The 19572-nt window shown below is 36.3% G+C and overlaps 1 protein-coding gene across 2 annotated transcripts in view; it reads right to left on the minus strand.

Annotated features, from left to right (window-relative positions):
• Positions 1-19572, minus strand: part of SBF2 (SET binding factor 2) — a 509481-nt gene that overhangs the window by 260717 nt on the left and 229192 nt on the right. The window lies entirely within an intron of this gene.

Consider the following 19572-nt stretch of genomic DNA (forward strand, 5'->3'; position numbering starts at 1 on the left):
GGCAGAAGATAAGAGTTTTTTTTTTTTTGAGGGGGCTAGGCAGGGCAATTTGGGCTAAGTGACTTTCCAAGGTCACACAAGTAGTAAGTGTGTCAAGTGTCTGAGGCCAGATTTGAATTCAGGTCCTCCTGACTCCAGGGCCAGTGCTCTACTCACCGTGCCACCTAGCTGCCCCAGAGAGTTTGGTTTTGAAACATGTGTAGTAGTAGTGGTCACAAAAGAGATAAGATTCAGATATGGACTTAATAAGGACAAATGCAAATGAGCTCTTTGAAAAAATGGAACCACCCTCATTAAAAAGTATTGATGGAAATACTTTCCCTTTTCCATAGCCACCAGTTGGGTTAAAGACCTTAGAATCTCTTTCTTGGAGCCTTCTAACTGAGTGTTCTCCATGCAATCATTCCTGTTCCAATTCATTCTGAATGCAGCTGTCAGATTACAATTCTTTTTTTTTTTATTTCAGATTACAGTTCTGATCAGAACATGGTCCTTTTCCTTTCCACCTCACACTGAAAAACTTTCATTGTGGTTCCTTCAATCCCTCTCTACTGCCTTTAAAATAAAAACCAAACAACATGACTAATGCTTTTGTATATAACTAATTGGTATCCCTCCTGGATCATTGCCTTGTTGTGGCAGAGCCTTGTGTAGCTTAGTTTACTCTAGAAGGATAACTCATACTGGAGAATTCTGACAAAAGTGATCCACTGGAGAAGGAAAAGGCAAAACTTTGCCAAGAAAGTCCCACAGACAATATTCTACGTTTCACAGGGTCACAAAGAGTCAGACATGACTGAAAGACTGAACAACAAGAACAAGAAATTGGGCCTGTAAATCATAAATAAACCAAGCAAGCAACCAATCAATCAATAAAGTACTTTTAAAACTTGTTGGGAGTGTAAACCGTAAACAAATGAACAGACCAACTAACCAATAAATAATTTTAAGCAATTAAAAAAGAAAAAAAGATTCTGAGCCAAACAGAGCAGGCCCAGAAAGTAGCTGCAGAGTTGAGATGAACCACAAAGAGAAGCAGCCTTGGGAATGATTTGTACAGTAAATACTCTTCATTGAAGGAGAAGAGTGTGAGGATATGGAAAAAAGGATGTTGGAAGGAAGGAGGGAAGGAGGGAAAGAAGGAAAGGAAAGAAGGAGGAAAGGAAGGAAGGAAGGAGGGAAGGAAGGGAGGAAGAAAATAAGCATTTATTAAGTGTCCACCATGTGCCAGGCTCTGTGCCAAATGCTTTACAAATATTATGGCATTTGATCCTCACAACAGCCTTGAAAGGTAAATGCTATCATGATTCCCATTTTACAGTTGAGGAAGCTGAAGCAGATGAAGCTCAAGTGACTCAGGCCTCATAGCTTGAAAATATCTGAGACTCTCTCACTATTATACTGGTGCAGCCTAGCATGAGCATTTACTATTACTCCAGCTATTCAATTTGTTGTTTATTTAAGGAGCCCTTTGTAATTGAATCGATACAAGTTGTTTGTGTGCTTTGGTAGACTGATCTCCAGATACCTTATTCATTTGGTAGTTATTTGGAATGGGATTTGCTTTTCTATTATTGCTTCTTAGATTTTATTATTACATAGAAATATAGGTGATTTTTAAGGCCCGCAACCCTGTAACTATTTATTGTCTTGATTGGTATCTTTGCTGATTCCCTAGGATTTCCCAAGTATACCATCATATCAGCAGCAAATAAGAATAGTTTTATTTTCTCTTTATCTACATTCATGCCTTTATTTTCTTTCTCCTGCCTTACTGCCATTGCTAGTATTTCCATAACTACGTTGAATAAGAGTGTGGAGAGCATCCATTCTTGCTTTACTCCTTTATTTAATGGAAAAAGTTCTAGTGCATCCCCATCACATATGATACTTGCTTTTGGTTTTAAGTACATTTTTTGATATTAAAAAAGGTTCCTCTCTGCCAATATTTTATAGGTTTTTTTTTCTTTTGCATAAATAAGTGTTGTACTTCATCAAAGACTTTTCTTTTTCTGTATGTACTGAGATAACCATGTGGGTATGGATATTTTTGATTAATTATGTTGATTGTTTTCCTAATGTTTAGCCATCCTTGTACCCATGGTATATCCAACTTAATCGTGATGAATGATTTCTTGGATAAATCACTGAGGTCTGTTTGACAGGATTCTGTTTAAAATTTTTGAAATTATATTCATTAATGATATTGGTCTATAGCTTTCCTTTTGTGTTTTGTCCTTCCCTGATTTAGGTATTAGGACTATTTTTGTCTTATAAAAGGATTCTAGCAGGGTGTTTCCTTTCTTGTTTTTGAGAATATTTGCACAGTATAAATAGTGATTTTTTTTTAAGTTTGGTATAATTCTCCTGTGAACTCATTAGTACTACTTAAAGTTTTTTCTTCCTTTGATAGTTTTTTTCACAGCTAGATTTATTTACTTTTCTGAGATTGAGTTATTTAAAATCTCTATTCAGTTTTCTGTTAATTTCTATATTTTCTATTTTTGGACGTATTTTCTATTTTTGGGAGGTATTCTCAGTTTTGTCAGCATATAATTGTGCATAATATATTTTGATTACTCTTTTTATTTCTTCTCCCATTTTATAATTTAGCTAACAAAAACAAGAAAAAAAATCAAACACTGATTCACTTTTAGATGAAGTATTGTGAGGTTTAGTCTATGACATTTGAGGCCTGCTTCTCCGCCATCATTTTTGTGTTTGACTTCTGCTTTCATCCTTGTTTCCCTGAGTACATTTAGAAAGGAATCTCTTAATGACCTCTCTGTTGCTATTTTGTTGTTGTCCTCTGTTACTATATTTCTTTATACTTCTTGTATTTCTGTTGTTCAAGGTGTTTATGAAGCATATAGTTTCTCTAGATGTGGTTTTCTTCTAAAAATGTTTCAAATGACTTTGTACCATTGAATTGCCAACATCTCCAATTTATAGTTAGGCTCAGATTTGTAGGTTAGGTCACTATGCACTGTATCTTGAACTCCATTGCTCTTTAGAACACATTATTTCATTCCCTCTTACATTTTATGGTGGTGGCAGAACAGTCTTATACTTTGATTTTTTTTTCTCCTTTGTCTTTGAAGGTCTTCCTCCTGGTCACTTGCAGGATTTGTTATTTCTGAATGGAGTTATTAAATTTAACTACTATATGTCTTGGAATTTGTAGTCAGGTTTTTTTTTCCTGGAGGTGATCTATGATTTTTTCAATTTTCAGTTTGCTTTTCTGTGTTCAGAATTTCTGGAAAGTTTTCTTGTATTGTAGTATTCAGGTTTTTAAACTTGGGTTCTGGGAGACATATAATCTTTAATTTGCCTCTATGTATTCTGTCTTTGAGATCATTACGTTTTGCTTGTATGGAGAACATGCTTTCTTTTAATGTTATTGCTTTTTATTTCTCTTCGTCTCTGAGAAGAGAATATGCTGTTCTTCACTTCAGCATATTTACATTTATAATCATTTATCCTCTCTGATAACACACCATTGTGGATATAAATTTTTCTATTCTGATAATTATTCCTGTGAAGGCCATAGATTATATTGTCACAATTTTTGTTTCTGTTTCAAACCATCCAAGAATATTTTGCTGTGGTTCTATTATCTCTTCAACATCCACAGAGTGCTCTATCTCATCAGATTTTGAATCATTTTCATTTGTTTTGTAGTATTTACTCAGAGATGCCTAAACTTGTTTACTAGATCGAGAACCCATATTTCTTCTTGTTGTTAGTATCTTTCCTGTTGTTTATCTGATGATACTCAAGGCTTTTGAGGTTTTTTCTTCCTGAAATATTCAGTGATTTTAGTCCCTCCGACCCCAATCTTATTTTTCCCTATTGCTCAGTTTCTGACTCCTTCCCCTCTGAAGGCAGTTGCCTTTACGGTTGGATCTCAAATCATCTCAGCCTCCTACCATGCTGGGCAATTTACAGTTCACCAACCTTAAGTGTCTGTCTCAAGTGACTTCTGGGAGCACAGAACTGGCCTCAGCTTGATTCTGGGCCTTTTAGTGGAATGCTGCATAGTTCCCTACATGTGTCTGGCCCCATTTCCTCTGTTCCTCAGTTCTCTAACCCACCGGCACAGAGTCCTATGAAGTTACTATCACAACTTGAGCAAATTTTTGCCCTTTGGACTTTGGATCTTCATAAAATTAGGGGGAGGGTAAAGGGTGTCAGAGTGTAGAGTGTAGTTCTATCAACTAACACATATGTACTACCTTCTTCCCTCTGTTTCTCTACTATCCTGAAGAGCTTTGCTATGGCACAGAGTACTGCCAAAACAGCAAATTTCTGCTGTTTTAGTTTGGCTCTCCATTGCATCAGGAGGAGGGAAAGGAGGTTAGGGTGTAGAAATAAATTATTTTTTAAGACTGTGGGTAGCTTGTGCAACCCTGTTGCCTGGAGCAGATTGGGCGATGTGGGGGAGGGAGTTGCATGATACTCATTAGGGGTTAGGAAATTTTGGCCTTCTCTGCAGTTGGTTCATAAAATTTTTATCATATTTTGTTTTTTGAGTCTTAGTGAAGATAGCTGAAATTATTTTATCTCTATGTATAATTTCTATTTTAAAGAGGTTTGAGAGATTCTGAAGAAGACAGAAAACATTTAGTCTGCCATCTTGTTGGTCATATGACACAGAAGTCCTACTTGTTGAATTTTTTTTGGATATTTAATATTCTATTTTCCCCCTAATTACATGTAAAAACTACTGTGAACTGGCTAAACCACTCTGAGAGCAATCCAGAATTATGCTAAGCAAAGTAACTATAAAATGACCATCTGCAGAAATCTCAGTGCCAGGCATACATTCAAAGAAGGCCAAAGACAGAAAAGTTCCATATATATCACAATATGTACAGCCACACCTTTTTGTAGTAGTAAAGAACTATAAACAAAATAGATTCTCTTTGATTGGAAGAATGGATTAGCTATGGAACATGAATGTAATGGAAATTACTATGCTATAAGAAATGATTTGGAAGAATTCAGAAAAGTATAGGGAGACTTATGGGAAGTGATGACGAATAAAATAGGCAGAACAAGGAAAATAACATTAACAATGATTAAAACAATATAAATAAAAAGAATAAAAACCTCAGACTGCATAAGTGAAGAACAAATGAGAAAATACATCTCTGTCCTTTTATTATAATGGTTGGAAACTATGGGTATGGAATATTTCATGGTCAGACCTAGAGTTAGTTTGGCTGAACTTTTTTTTTCCTCTTTTGAAAAAACCCCCACAAACCTTTGTTAGAAAGCATACATTACTGGGTAGGAGAAGAAAAGGAACGTTTTAAAAAACTAATGTAAAAAAATAAGTAAAAACAATTAAAAAAAAAAGAAAGCATGTCTCCATTCAAAAAAACTTGCAGCTGTAAAAATGCAATTTAAATTTAATGGTCTACAGTGGCCACATTTTACAAGTCCACTGGATAGTGATGGTATTATTAAAGAAAACAACTCTCATAGCAAGTTGTTTGAAACTGACTAGGATGTTTTAGTGTTTGATCCTGAAATGAAAGCATATTTGGGATGCTTCTTAAATGTCAAAGCACATTGATAAGCAATTAAGATAATTTGGGGAGCAAGAAGACAGTTTAGAAAGTTATTTCAACTTTTGATTCAATACAGAATACCTCAGTTAATCAATCCACAGAGGGAGGTTCCTATATATATATAATTTGTTGTATTTTTAAAATGGGATTTGAGAGTTAGGGTCAAGTAAGAGAGCATTTTACCTTCTTCTCAGCCTTCTAATACTAGCTTATGAATCACATTCAGATTTCAACTTAGACGAATTCTGACCTTAAACTACCGAGCACTGCCCCCTCTTCTGATGACATAGTATCCATGCCTTTGGCACATACTCTGCTTCACCTAGTTCTCCCTCCACACCATCTGTTGTAGTTTCTCTCTCCTTTGAAGAACGAATTCAGATGCTACCTCCTTCATAAAGTCTTCCCTGCCACTCCCAGACAAAACTATCTCTCCCACAAATTTCTTATATTACTTTGTGCTCATTTCACTTGTCCTCTTATCAAGATTATTTGCATACTTGTCCTTCCCTTCTTATTTATTGTAAGCTAGTAAGGAAGATTCGTATTTCCAGAAACTGACAGTGTCCTATACTGGAAGACAATAGGTGATGTAGTATAGCAGAAAGTGCACTATCTCTGGAGTCAAAGGAACTGGATTCAAATTCTACCTTCCGGTATTTACTACCTGTGGGACCTTGGGCTGATTCTCAGTCTCCTAGGATCTCAGTTTCCATATCAGTAAAATGAAGGAGGGCTGTGAATTCCCTTTCAGTTGTAGATTTATGATCCTTTGATCCTAAATGAATTTTTTTTAATGATGTCCTGAGTCAAAGGCAGTGACCAAAGAAACAGTAGAGTTAAAGAAACTGTAGCATCAACAGAGATGGTGTCTCCAGCAGAGAATATGGAAATGCCATCGTCCAAAGAGGTGATGATAACAGCGCATGATCTGGGAAAGGCACAAGCTATACCACTGGTGAACAGCTGTTGTCTCCCATTCCTAGAATGGTCTCCCTCTCTACTTCTGCCTATCCTAACTTTGTCCTCCTTCAAGATTCAGCTCCTAACTGCTGCAGCAGGCCTTTCCTCTCCATGGTGTCCTTAGAGAAATTAAGTTGGACCAGGATCCCTTGAAGATCCCCTGCCTCAGTATGCTCTCTAAGTAATTTCCAAAATATGGTGCTCCAGCAAAAACTGATGCCATGGGTGCTTATTTCAGTTCACAAAGGAAGGGATTTGACACTGTCAAGAAAATAATCGTGGCTATGGTTGTACTAGAAAATTAAATTTCCTATTTCCTTCTTCTGGGGCACAATATATGTTCTGATTTCTTATGGTCCCCAAATTCTCCAACTATATTTACTATATGTGTTATAAGACAGAAAAGGCTTATTTTACTTTTTTTAAAATTATAGTTAAATGGAAATTGAAAGATTAGTGACAGCAATATTGTAGGGAAAATGGCATTAACAGCAACACATTTATGCTTTTAAGCATCAGATTCTGATACTTTGAGTTTATGAAGAATAGCTACAAGCATTCATTCCTCAGTAGAAAGACAATTTGAGAGGTTCCTAATCCCAGGACCCTTGCATGGCCATAAACTTACTGTTGTAAGCTGCTCACTATTTTGATCCAAGAAACAGAATGTTCTCTTTAAAGATGCTACTTAAGAGAACAATTGTCAGAACCCTTGGTTCTTTCTTCTTGTGTATTTTCAAACTTCACTTTCAGGAACACAGAATCTTTTATTTCTGCTGCAAAGGCTAATCCCACTTCAAAAGTCATTACATAATTTTAAGTGGTAGGAACAGGAAGGAGTAATGGAAACAGAGAAGGATGGATGTGAATGAAATGGTTCCTATTCTAACATACTAAAAATTTACATTTTCAAATGAAAATTTCTTTTGAATAGCTAGTTACGTTGCACCAAAAGAATTTTTCATAAAATGGGAAATGTAAAACAAATGGGACATTAAGAAATTATCTAGATGCCCAAATTCAACTCTGAATTTAATGTAACCTGAGAAAAGGGAGCAGCTTGGTCTGGTTCAGACTCTGCTTTCTCTCTGCTGCCAGGTAATCTGGGCCAGCTATAGTAGCCTCTGTACTTGGACAAAATGAGCAACTTAAATGATCTCTAAGATTCTGTCCACTTATAAGAGCCTATAATACTTTAGTATGAAATACATTGCAATAACTGAGTCACATAAAGTCCTATTCCTAAAATGAAGAAAATATCATAAACACTGAAAATTATCACTTCGCATTATATTCAAAACCTAAGAAAATCCACTAAAATTCACATAAGAAATAATAAGGACTTTTGTAAAAAAGAAAAAACTTAATAGAGAACAAGAAATGAAAAAGATTAACAGGAAATCATCAGGGAGAGAAGGCCTTGTAATGACCACTGACAGAGGCAGAATGCTCAAAAATGGAAAAACAATTCACTACCACAGCAATCCTTAGAAAGAAGAAAACACCCACGAGCTGGAATAATGCTATTATCCTGATACACACACAGGAAAGAAAAGTAGTCAAGAATAGGAAAGCCTCAGCAGCCTTATCTGCTTCCTGTCTATGGGCCAGTAAAGTTTTCCCCCAGGTAATGAACTTTTGACCTAGTATAATAAGGGTTTTAAATAAAACAACAACAACAAACAAAAGAAAAGAACAAGCTGCTGATATCATGTTATTTCATATGAGCAGCCCAGTACTGGTCTAAGAACCTGCATCCAAAGAAGGGTCAAATTAAAAAGAAAGACTGTGTGTTTACCACACATGAGAGTCAAACCTTCTACAATAACTTGGGACCATATTTCCCAATTTTTTTAAAAAAAGCAACACATTAGCCCCAAACCCACTAAGGTATGTCTATCATGTTCTTAAAATCTAATGTACGACAGAATATTTGATGCATTTGGTTTGTTCTTCTTCACAGGGTGTGCAGCCTTCAGGTCTAAAAGATCTTTTTCCATAAGTAAAAGACAAACAAAAAACTGGGAAGATGAGCAGAGATCCCAATCAGTTAGGCCTTACTATTCTTGCCTAGCTCCTGTTTTAGTTTTCATTGTCAAAATTTAGGATTAATGAATCAACCTACAAATATTTACATTTACAAATAATCATAATGATATCAAGCATTTCTGGGGGGTTTCCTATGTGCCAGGCACTGTGTTAAAGGGCTTTACAACTATTATCTCATCTGATCCTCACAACAACTCTGGGAGGTAGGTGCTATTATTATCTTCATGTTACAATTCAGGGAACTGAAGACAAATATAGTAAGTGACTTGCCAAGGTCACACGGCTAGTAGGGGTCTGAGGCTGGATTTGAACTCAGTCTTCCTGACTTCACGTCCAGTGCTCTACTAAGACATGTGTTAAAACACTCAGTATAAATCCTTTACCACCCACAACTTAGTAAGATATAAATACATGAGACAACCTAAGCAAGGCTACAAATCCTCAATATTTCCAGTCAAATAGTATTTATGTATTTTATGATGATATGAGATAGTAAAGATAAAAAACTGTTCCAGGTATAAAGTCATGAAGGAAGCTGGAAATGTGTGGAAGTTGAATTTTCATCCTCAAATATCTGTTTCACTACATGAGATTCTAGTAGAGGTATTACTGAATAAAGAAAACAATGCAAGACTGGGAATAAGAAGTTATGGGTCTGAATACCTGCTCTGTGACTTGTACCTGTGTGACCTTGGTCAATTCAATTAACCTCTAAGGTTGTCAGTTTCGTTTTCTGCAAAGTAAGGAGATTAAACTAGATGATCTTTATTGTCTCTTCAAACTCCAAAATCCTATGAAATTTAAAAATTAACCTAGTGGAATCAATGAAGAGGGTAATAATATTATATGAACCTACAAAATCAACAGATTTCTGTACATTTCTAATAAAAATAAGGAGAAATACATAGAAAAAGAAATTCCATTTAAATAACTACAAGAATGAATGAAATATCTGAAAGTTAATCTAATGGGGCACACACTAGAATTATACAAATAAAATTACAAAACACACTACAGAAATAAAAACTTAATAGGTCTAGAAACAATGTTCATGGCTTGTTACACCAATATGATAAAAAGGACAATACTATTTAAGTGAACTCACATATAGAGTACTTTGCCAATCCAATTACCAAGGAAATACTTTACAGAATTATAATGTTAAGCAGGGTGGGACTTTTTTTTTCTATGGTTTTCTCTTTTAGAATGCTAAAGTAGGGGGGCGGAGCCAAGATGGCAGCTTGTAAGCAGGGACTAGAATGAGCTCCGTACCGAGTCCCTCCAAAAACCTATAAAAAATGGCTCTGAACCAATTCTAGAACGGCAGAACCCACAGAACAGCAGAGGGAAGCAGGGCTCCAGCCCAGGACAGCCCGGATGGTCTCTGGGTGAGGTCTATTCCACACAGAGCTGGGAGCTGGGAGCTGGGAGCTGGGAACGGAGTGGAACAGAGCCCAGCCTGAGCGGCATGGAACAACCAAACTTGGAGTCGGGCCCCTAGCGCCCTGAATATGTGAGCTGCGGCAGTTACCAGACCCCCTCAACCCACAAACACCAAAGACTGCGGAGAAGGTTAGTGGAAAAGCTGCGGGAGTGGAAGGAGTTCAGGGCTCGGCTTCCAGCCCCAGGGGCAGCGGAGGTGGGACAGCTACAGCTGCTGTTACTTCCGGCTCCAGGCCCACCTGGTGGGAGGAATTAAGTGGCGGATCAGAGCAGGAGTGAAGAGCCTGCTGAAGATCTAAGCCCAGTACGGGCTGGGGGTTCTTGGGGAAGGAGGAGTGCTGGGGTGACAGAGCTAGCACCTCCCCCCCAAACGTGTGGAACATAGAACTCTGTAATCTACAAGCAGTCATACCCCACTGAAAAACTCAAGGGTCAAGTTAGTTGGTTGGGAATATGGCCAGGCAGCAAAAGCACACCCAGATTCAGTCTCAGACTTTAGATTCTTTCCTTGGTGACAAAAAAGACCAAAACATACAGCCTAAAGAAGAAAACAAAGTCATAGAGCCTACAACAAAAGCCTCCAAGAAAAACATGAACTGGTCCCAGGCCATGGAAGAGCTCAAAAAGGATTTAGAAAAGCAAGTTAGAGAAGTAGAGGAAAAATTGGGAAGAGAAATGAGAAGGATGCGAGAAAACCATGAAAAACAAGTCAATGACTTGCTAAAGGAGACCCAAAAAAATACTGAAAAATACACTGAAGAAAACAACACCTTAAAAAATAGATTAACTCAAATGGCAAAAGAGCCCCAAAAAGCCAATGAGGAGAAGAATGCCTTGAAAGGCAGAATTAGCCAAATGGAAAAGGACCTCCAAAAGACCACTGAAGAAAATACTACTTTAAAAATTAGATTGGAGCAAGTGGAAGCTAGTGACTTTATGAGAAATCAGGATATTATAAAATAGAACCAAAGGAATGAAAAAATGGAAGACAATGTGAAATATCTCCTTGGAAAAACCACTGACCTGGAAAATAGATCCAGGAGAGAGAATTTAAAAATTATTGGACTACCTGAAAGCCATGATCAAAAAAAAGAGTCTAGATACCATCTTTCAAGAAATTATCAAGGAGAACTGCCCTGATATTCTAGAGCCACAGGGCAAAATACAAATTGAAAGAATCCATCGATCACCTCCTCAAATGGATCCCAAAAAGAAATCTCCTAGTAATATTGTCGCCAAATTCCAGAGCTCCCAGATCAAGGAGAAAATACTGCAAGCAGCCAGAAAGAAACAATTTGAGTATTGTGGAAACACAATCAGAATAATCCAAGATCTGACAGCTTCTACATTAAGAGATCGAAGGGCTTGGAATGCGATATTCCGGAGGTCAATGGAGCTAGGATTAAAACGTAGAATCACCTACCCAGCAAAACTGAGTATCATGTTCCAAGGCAAAATATGGACTTTAAATAAAATAGAGGACTTTCAAGATTTCTCAGTGAAAAGACCAGAATTGAATAGAAAATTTGACTTTCAAACACAAGAATCAAGAGAAGCATGAAAAGGTAATCAAGAAACAGAAATTGCAAGGGACTTACTAAAGTTGAACTGTTTTGTTTACATTCCTACATGGAAAGATGATGTGTATGATTCATGAGACCTCAGTATTAGGGTAGATGAAGGGAATATGCATATATATATATATATGTTTATGTATATATAGAAGTGAATGTGTATGTATGTATATATCTATGTGTATATGTATGTATGTGTATATATATATATATGTGTGTGTGTGTGTGTGTGTGTGTGTGTGTGTGTGTATATGTAAAAGAGAGAGAGCAGACACAGGGTGAGTTGAAGATGAAGGGAAGATATCTAAAAGAAATAAAATGAAATTAAGGGATGAGAGAGCAAAATACTGAGAGAGGGAGATAGGGAGAGATAGAATGGGGTGAATTATCTCACATACAGGTGGCAAGAGGAAGAAGTTCTGTGGGAGGAGGGGAGAGGGCAGGTGAGGGGGGAATGAGTGAACCTTGCTCTCATCAGATTTGGCCTGAGGAGGGAACACCATACATACTCAATTGAGTATCTTACCCCACAGGAAAGAAGAGGGAGGAAGATAAAAAAAATAAAAGGGGGGGATGATGGAGGGGAGGGCAGATGGGGGTGGAGGTAATGAAAAAAACACTTTGGAAAGGGGACAGGGTCAAGGGAGAAAATTCAATAAAGCGGGATGGGTGGGGAAGGAGCAAAATGTAGTTAGTTTTTCACAACATGAGTATTGTGGAAGGGTTATACATAATGATACACGTGTGGCCTAGGTTGAATTGCTTGACTTCTTAGGGAGGGTGGGTGGGAAGGGAAGAGGGAAGAAAATTTGGAACTCAAAGTTTTGAAAACAGATGTTCAAAAAACAACAAAAAAAAAGTTTTTGCATGCAACTAAAAAACAAGATACACAGGCAATGGGGCGTAGAAATTTATCTTGCCCTACAAGAAAGGAAGGGAAAAGGGGATGAGAGGGGAGGGGTGTGATAGAGGGGAGGGCTGACTGGGGAACAGGGCAACCAGAATATATGCCATCTTGGAGTGGGGGAGAGGGTAGAAATGGGGAGAAACTTTGTAATTCAAACTGTCGTGAAAATCAATGCTGAAAACCAAATATGTTAAATAAATAAATTTAAATTTAAAAAAAAAAAAGAATGCTAAAGTAATCAAGTGCCTTTGATTAAGTCTTGCAAGGTGCTAAGTCCCAGGCCCACACCCTTTTGCTGATTAGATGTGGAGCCTTCAGATCCTAAGAAGGGTATATGAACTCAGAGGTTAGCATTTTGTTTGGAGCTCTTACTCACTGGAAGAGTGTTGGTGTGGAGACTCTGGGTAGCTGTTGTTAATATTATACAGCAGCAATTGTTGAAACTATCTGGTATTGACTAGAAAAAAAGGGAAGTAGATGAGTGGATAATCAAGCTCTACAAGCTAACAAGTTGAGTACCCCCAGGTTAAATGAATCCAAGAAGAGAAATGACTAGAAGGGGGGCCCCTCATGTGACAAAAATTGCTGAGAAACCTGGAAAATGGGAAGGAATATGGCAGAAAATTGTTTTAGAATAACATGCTACAATATGTCACAATAAATTCCAAAATAGGCATATATTTTATATGTATATGTGTGTAGATAGAAAGATATGTATATGTATTTCACAATTATATTTAGTGGATGATTCATAACCAGCCAAGAGAATATGAAAAGGAAAACAGAAAAGTTTTTTTATATAAATAAGACTCTTACAAGAACAAAATGAATGGTGCAACAATAAAAAAAAAGACATGAGTAGGGAGATTATTTGGATTAAACATCTCTGCTAAAAATGTGAAACCAAAAATCTATAAGGAATTTGTACGAATATGTAAGATTAAGAACCATTCCCCAGATGATAAATGGTCGAAGGATGTTACCAAATAGTTTTCCAAAGAAGAAGTAAAAACTATAAGCAAACCTGTGAAAAATTCTCCAAATCTCTAATAAGAGAAAGGCATATTAAAATAAGTGAAGTATTGCCTAACTCACATGAAATTGGAAAATGAAGAAAAAAGATTTAAAAAGTTAATACTGGAAGATTGGTAGCAATACAGTTAGTTCTAATACATTACCAGTAGAGGTGTCAACTAGTCTAACTACAATGTAAAAGAAGTTATCGATGGGGAGGAAAAAAATCCATTGCTTTACACCTTGAAGTATGAGAGAGCTCTCTCTTCCACTGAATCAAAATCTGCCTCACACTAATTTCCACCCCCTGGAGAAACCCAGAATAATTTCAGACCCTTTTATAGCTACATAGTATATGTACTGATGAAAGAAATTGGAGATGTAAGGCTGAGAGAAGATTTATAGGAGAATTTCTATGTTTAAATATTTAAAGGGCTGTCATATACTACCTTAGGAACAATATTCTAAATGGGTAGATGGTTAAATGACATTACAAAAAAGTTTTGTGATGTTGTAGTGAGGTTTGGTTATAATGAATTAATTATGTTATTGTGAAGCAAAGTTGGTTAGGGTAATATATAAGGAAAGCCTGTACTGGACGATTAAAAATGAAAACCCTCCCCACATCTCAAAAAGCCAATGATAATTCACATGGTTTCTAAAGCTATTTCAGTGAAGTAATGGGCATTACTCACTACCTTAAGTATGCAAGTTGATAATGATAATACAAGAGTTTTTGTCATTGTTTTTCCCTTCACTTCTTCAGTTAAAATGATATTAGAATCCTTAAATTTTCAAATTCAAGTTAAATTTAATGTGGCACTCACACACATCCATCCATAACAGACTGACCAAAAAAGCAGAGATGAAGAACCATAGGATTCTACTCTTTATTGTTAGTTTTGCTTTTTTCTATTAATGCTGAAATATAAGTATTACATATAAAGCCTTCTGACTTTAAGACAGGAGGGCTCTCAATTATATCTCAATTTTATTTGCTTCCTGTTATTGATCACTACTTTCCAAGATTCAAGGTCTTCTCAACTTCATACAATTGCCATCTGGATCCATTCCCTTTAGGAATAGGAATGCTTCCCCCCCTTCCATCAGCTGTGTTACTGACATGTACAGGAAAAACAGCTCTGAAAAGCACAGCTGATACAGTCTAGGTCAAATTCATGCTTAAGGAAACAAAAAATTATTTTCAGTTTTCCAGAAGTTTTTTTGAGGGTAAGTATGTTCCTTGTTGGAAATGACAAAAAGATAATTTTGTATATGAAAATATGGACCATTTTCCCTAATAAGAAGATAGACTGCCCTATTTAAAGAAGGGAATTAAGTGGAGACCTGAACAATTTGACATTAAAGGTGTACATAATCTGGTAACTGAGTTACAATGTGCTACCAATAATCAACGCATGTAAAATCTAAAAAACAAGAAATCAAAATGCTTTATTTAATTATAATTTATAATTAAAATGTAGACAAAAACTAAAATAGAACCATCAAAAAAGGCTTAATTCATGAACTTTTCAAAGCCTTGCTTATAGTAGATTATAAATTGCACTAATTATGCTTATCTGTTTGTCATGATAATGGCTTGTGTCCTTATACTCTTATTATGGCCCTCTGGTCAAAATACCTGCAAAACTATCTTAATAAACATATTTAGCTACCATTATTGCCACCAACAATATATTTACTGTAGGGTACTGTACTACTTTCTGGGGACAAGACAGGTTATATGGAAGAGGGTCCTGCCCTTTAGGAAATGTTTAATTGGAAAGGCACAGCATTTACCCTCTCTGAGACTCAATTTCCTCATCTGTAAAATAAAGGGTTAGGTTAGACCAGGGGTGGGGAACCTGTGGCCTCGAGACCCTCTAGGTCCTCAAGTATGGCACTTTGACTGAATCCAAACTTCACAGAACAAATCCATGTGGCCCGCTAGGTCCTCAAGTGTGGCCTTTTGACTGACTGTGCTTTGCATTTTTTTTAAGTAGGTTATATAATTTTTTTTTTTTTTTTTGTTTTTTTTTTAATTTATTTTTAGTTTACCACACACGGTTCTACATAGTTTTGAGTTCCAGTTTTTCTCCCCTCCCTCCCCCCTCCCTCCCCAAGACGGCATGAAGTCTCATATAACTGTCATGTATAACTTCGCATTGAATTAATTTATGCTCTAGTCAAGTCGTGGAGAAGAATTTTGACCAATGGAATGAATCATGAGAAAGAAGAAACAGAACCAAAAAAAAAAAACAAAAAAAAAAAACCCAAAACCAAAAACAAAAGAGAAGCAGAAAAGGCGAGCATGTAGTAGTGTGCCTCAGTCTGTATTCAAACTTCGCAGTTCTTTCTCTGAATGAAGATAGCATTCTCCATCGTGAGTCCCCTGGAGTTGTCCTTGCCCCTTTAGGTTGCTGAGAGAAGCGCAGTATGTCAGGGTTGGTCCTCACGGAATCCACATATCTGTGGCTGTGCACAACGTTCTCCTGGCTCTGCTCCGCTCACTCAGCATTATGTCGTGTAGGTTTTTCCAGGTTGTTATGAAGTCTGCATCATCCCCATTTCTTATGGCACAATAGTATTCCATCACCTTCATATACCACAGCTTGTTCAGCCATTCCCCAATTGATGGGCATCCCTTTGCTTTCCAATTCTTGGCTACCACAAAGAGAGCTGCTATAAATATTCTTGTACATATGGGTCCTTTTCCCGCTTGCGTGATTTCTTTGGGATACAACCCTAGAAGTGGTATTACTGGGTCAAAGGGTATGAACATTTCTATAGCCCTTTGGGCATAGTTCCACACCGCCCTCCAAAATGGCTGGATCAGCTCGCAACTCCACCAGCAATGCAACAATGTTCCAATTTCCCCACATCCTTTCCAGCATTTATCATTCTCCTGATTTGTTATTTTAGCCAATCTGACAGGAGAGATGTGGTATCTAAGAGTTGTTTTGATTTGCATTTCTCTAATCAGCAGCGATCCAGAGCATTTTTCCATATGCCTGTAGATAGCTTTAATTTCTTCCTCTGAAAACTGCCTGTTCATATCCTTTGACCATTTCTCAATTGGGGAATGGCTTGTATTCCTATATATTTGGCTTAGCTCCCTGTATATTTTAGAAATGAGGCCTTTATCAGAGATACTAGTTGCAAAGATTTTCTCCCAATTTTCTGCTTCCCTCCTAATTCTTGTTGCATTGGCTTTTTTTGTACAAAAACATTTCAATTTGACATAATCAAAATTATCCACTTTGCATTTTGTAATGCTCTCTATCTCTTGTTGGGTCATGAATTCTTTACTTTTCCACAAATCTGATAAGTAAACTATTCCTTGCTTTCCCAAATTACTTAGAGTATCAACTTTTACTCCTAAATCATGAACCCATTTTGACTTTATTTTGGTATATGGTGTAAGATATTGGTCTATGCCCAGTTTTTGCCCTACCATTTTCCAATTTTCCCAACAGTTTTTGTGAAATAGTGAATTATTAGCCCAGAAACTGGCTTCTTTGGGTTTATCAAAGAGTAGATTGCTAAACTTGTTGATTTCACCTACTTGTGTACCTATCCTATACCACTGATCCACACCCCTGTTTCTTAACCAGTACCAGGCAGTTTTGATGACTGCTGCTGTGTAGTACAGTTTAATATCTGGTGTGGCTAAACCACCATCCCTAGCATGTCTTTTCATTAATATCCTAGATACTCTAGACCTCTTGTTTTTCCAAATGAATTTTGTTATTATTTTGTCCAGCTCAGTAAAAAAAAATTTTGGTAGTTCGATTGGTATGGCACTGAATAGATAGATTAATTTAGGTAGAATTGTCATTTTTATTATATTAGCTCGGCCTAACCATGAGCAACTGATATTTCTCCATTTATTTAGATCTGATTTTATTCGCGTGAAAAGTGTTTCATAGTTATGTTCATATAGGCCCTGGGTTTGTCTTGGCAAATAGACTCCCAAATATTTTATAGTGCCTTCAGTAACTTTGAATGGAATTTCTCTTTCTATCTCTTGCTGTTGGGCTTTGTCAGTAATGTATAGGAATGCTGAGGATTTATGTGGGTTTATTTTATATCCTGCAACTTTGCTAAAGTTGTTTATTATTTCAAGTAGTTTTTTACTTGATTCTCTAGGATTCTCTAGATAAATCATCATATCATCTGCAAAAAGTGATAATTTAGTTTCTTCTTTTCCTATTCTAATTCCTTCAATTTCTTTTTCTTCTCTTATTGCTACAGCTAATGTTTCTAGAACCAAATTGAATAATAGGGGTGATAATGGACATCCTTGTTTCACCCCTGATCTTATTGGGAATGCATCTAGTTTATCCCCATTACAAATAATGCTTGTTGATGGTTTTAGGTAGATGCTATTTATAATTTTGAGGAAGGTTCCCCTTATTCCTATGCTTTCTAGTGTTTTTAATAGGAATGGGTGTTGTACTTTGTCAAAGGCTTTTTCTGCGTCTATTGAGATGATCATATGGTTTTTGCTAGTTTTGTTGTTGATATGATCAATTATGCTAATAGTTTTCCTAATATTGAACCAGCCTTGCATTCCTGGAATAAATCCTACCTGGTCATGGTGTATTATTCTCGTAATGAGTTGCTGCAATCTTTTTGCTAATATTTTATTTAAAATTTTTGCATCAATATTCATTAGAGAAATTGGTCTATAATTTTCTTTCTCTGTTTTAACTCTACCTGGTTTAGGTATTAGTACCATATTTGTGTCATAAAAAGAATTTGGTAGGACTCCTTCTTCCCCTATTTTCCCAAATAGTCTGCAAAGTATTGGAATTAGTTGTTCTTTAAATGTTTGATAGAATTCACATGTAAAACCATCTGGCCCTGGAGATTTTTTCCTAGGGAGTTCGTTGATGGCCTGCTCAATTTCTTTTTCTGATATGGGGTCATTAAGAAATTTCACTTCCTTCTCTGTTAGTCTGGGCAGTTTATGTTTTTGTAGATATTCATCCATATCTCTAAGGTTGTCAAATTTATGGGCATACAGTTGGGCAAAATAATTCCTAATTATTGTTTTGATTTCCTCTTCATTAGAGGTGACCTCACCTTTTTCATTTTTTATACTGGTAATTTGATTTTCTTCTTTCTTTTTTTTAATCAAATTGGCCAAAGGTTTGTCAATTTTATTGGTTTTTTCATAAAACCAGCTCTTTGTTTTATTTATTAATTCAATAGTTTTCTTGGTTTCAATTTTATTAATCTCTCCTTTGATTTTCAGTATTTCTAATTTGGTATTTAATTGGGGGTTTTCAATTTGCTCTTTTTCTAGCTTTTTCAGCTGTATGCCCATATCATTGATCTCCTCTTTCCCTATTTTATTCATGTAGGCATTTAGAGATATAAAACTTCCCCTAAGAACAGCTTTTGCTGCATCCCATAAGTTTTGGTATGTTGTTTCATTATTGTCATTCTCTTGAATGAAATTATTGATTGTTTCTCTGATTTGATCTTTGGCCCACTCACTCTTTAGAATTAAATTATTTAGTTTCCAATTAGTTTTTAGCTTATTTTTCCATGGTGCTTTATTAAAAATGATTCTTATTGCATCATGATCTGAAAAGGATGCATTGACTACTTCTGCTTTTCTGCACTGGATTGTGAGGTTTTTATGCCCAAGTACATGGTCAATTTTTGAGTATGTGCCATGTACTTTTGAGAAGAAAGTATATTCCTTTTTATCCCCATTCAGTTTTCTCCACAGGTCTATCATATGTGCCTTTTCTAAAATTCTGTTTACCTCCTTAACTTTTTTCTTATTTATTTTGAGGTTAGATTTATCAAGTTCAGAAAGGGGGAGGTTGAGGTCTCCCAATATTATAGTTTTGCTGTCTATTTCTTCCTGTAACTCCCTTAACCTCTCCTCTAAGAATTTGTATGCCTTACCACTTGGTGCATATATGTTAAGCAATGATATTGCTTCATTGTTTATGGTGCCTTTTAGCAGGATATAATGTCCTTCCTTATCTCTTCTAATTAGATCTATCTTTACTTTTGCTTTGTCTGA

The sequence above is a fragment of the Trichosurus vulpecula genome, chromosome 6, assembly GCF_011100635.1.
Source record: "Trichosurus vulpecula isolate mTriVul1 chromosome 6, mTriVul1.pri, whole genome shotgun sequence".
NCBI classification, from domain to species: Eukaryota; Metazoa; Chordata; class Mammalia; order Diprotodontia; family Phalangeridae; genus Trichosurus; species Trichosurus vulpecula.